A 2,650-nucleotide genomic window follows, 5' to 3' on the forward strand; every position below is an offset into this window, starting at 1 on the left:
TCCTGCTCTAAAATATCCCAGTATTCCCAGCTGGGCCTTCCCACAGGCTCCCAGCTGCCTCTGTGGAGCAGAAGCTGTTCCACACCACGATGGAGATCCTTTCTCTCCCCTCCATGTGTTCAGACTGTGAAGTATCCCAAGAATTTGGACTTGGAACCAGGGTGGTGAAAGCACCAGCAGAGCCTGTGGGTTGCAAATCCCCTCCCTTGTCCCTTGGGCTCGGAATTTGGTGATCTTTAAGGTCCCTTTCTACCCAACTCATTCTATAATCCTGTGATTCCAAATAATCCCTGATTATGGCACCAAAGCAATCGCTCAGTCCAGGATTTCCCTGGATGTCTGCTCACCCTGCCAGGTGTGGGGTCCCATTTCTGCCCCAAATGCCAGGATTTGAGATCTTCCCCTCCCAGATTTCTGGCCACACAAGCAGTGTTTGGGAATGAGTGCCTGGAATGCCTTCTCCAGCAGTGGGAGAAAATCCCAAACCCCTGGACACCAAACCCAGCCATTCCCAAAGGCACTCAGCCTCAGGGGGTGCCTAAAGCACCAAGAGCAGACAAGGAAATTAAAGGGAATTAAGCAGCGAACCCCACAGCTCCCTTTTTCCCTGCCCCAGACTGACCCCAGATCCAAACCCGGACCCTGATCAGATGCAAGGTAGAAAACCTGGCCCAGGGTTTCCTGCTGAGCAGGAAGTCTGAGTTCCCAGTTGCTTCCCAGGTGATTTGGGAGCTTGCACAGACCTGTTTGCCCCTCCTCAACAGCAGCAGAAACAGAAATCAGCTTCTGGTGGCCAACAGGAAAATTCCAGCAGCCACGTGCCGAGTTTGGGAGCCAGCCCTGCAGAGGGAGAGGAGCAGATGATGTGCTGGGAGCTCCAGGAGGGGTGACAGCAGCTGGGGGGGCTGATACCAACCCCAAATCCCTGCAGCAGCCAGCCAGGGACACGTCTGACCAGCCAGAGGAGCACAGCAGAGGCTGGAGGCCAAATTTCCTTAAGGAACAGCATTTTATGGAAGTGTTTTCATGCCTAGATGCATCTTGAGCCCAGCTGGCTGTTGTTTATAGGATGGAGGACAGGTTTGTGAGCTTCCAAAAGAAAGAAAAAGGCTTAAGGGATATAGGTAATGTAAAAAAAACCTCATTTATGTGCTGTGAAACCATCACCAGCATTCAGCCAAAAGGCCACTGTTGTGTGCTTTGAAAGAACTGGGATAAGTTTGAAATAATTATTGATAACCAGTTACACCCCATGGCCAGCTGAGGGGAAGAGGCTAAAAGGAAAAATTAAAATGACCTGGGCTGCTGTATAAATAATTAGGACAGGCAGCTGCTCTCAGGAATGATTTCCAATATCATTTATGAGGAGAACACATCTATAAAATACACATTTTTTCTCCACAATCTTAATGCCAGCCTTTACTCCTTCAAAATCTGTAAACACGATTGCATCTCTGCCATTAACTCCACTTTTATCAATTGTTCTGCTCCCAAATGAGATCCCAAATCCCAATCCTCATTTATAATCCCACACCTCCTGGCCTGGAAAGGATTGCTTCCAAATTCAGCTTTAAAAAAATCGAGGATTTAGCCCTGAAGAGACATTTTGGATGGAGAGGCTTGGCAAATGAAACTCTCCATTTATCCACAGAGGAAACTTCACATCTGGAATCCCAGAGCTCAACACTGCCCCAAACTCAGAGCTCTGGGTGGTCTTTAATTTGAACAAGGAGTTCAGTGCATTATCCAGGGCTGTTCACACCCATTCCTACCCTGCACAGTGGCAGCATTTTCCCCAAAACCTTCCTGAAAACTCTGGTTTGAATCCCAAACTCACATTTTTCGAGGATGGTGATGGGCGGCCCATCATCACTGATAGCAGAATACCCCAAGTTTTCAAGTAGAACATGTAATTAATGCTCTAATTAGAATTTTCATTAGAATGAAAATATTCAACAGGTATTCAAACACAAAAACCTCTTTGAAGTGCTACATTTTCCCCCCAGAGAAACAAATCACAACACACAGAAATAAAACCTCCCACCCCTCTGAGCACCTGTTTGGGCTTTTCAGGCCAAAAAGCAGGAGCTGGGCAGGAAATTGTCCCAAATCCCAGCTGCTCCAGTGGGAATTCCAATGGGGTTTTTTGCCATGAGGTGGCACCAGGAGCAGCCCCATCCGTGGAAAGAGCAGGCAGCACAAGGTGGGGTTTGTTTTTGTGCATGTTTGGATGTTTCACAGCTCTGTTTAAAAGAGGAAATAGCTTTATAAAGGGAACAGACTTTCCACTCCTCCTCTTTTTCCAGCCTTGTTGCCTCCTCTCCAGCTCCACGGTGATGAGGCCAAGCTTTGGATGTGTTTGAGCCATCCCAAGCCATGAAATTCAGGATAAATTGCTCCGTGCTGCCTGCTGAGGAGGCTGAACTCAGCTGCCCTTCCCCTCTGGGTGCCAGGGAGGAGCTGCCATTCCCTGCTCACCTCCTGGGGCTGAATTCCCCCTCTCCCTCTGATCTGCAGGCACTGGCTCAGGCTAAACCCAGATAATCTGTCTGGACTCCAGGAGATAATCCCTGGGGATACACAAAGTGTGTGAAACCAGGAGCTGCCCAGGAGCAGGGAGCACTTCCCTCTGATCTCCACAAGGGTCAGG

The sequence above is a fragment of the Parus major genome, chromosome 17, assembly GCF_001522545.3.
Source record: "Parus major isolate Abel chromosome 17, Parus_major1.1, whole genome shotgun sequence".
NCBI lineage: Eukaryota > Metazoa > Chordata > Aves > Passeriformes > Paridae > Parus > Parus major.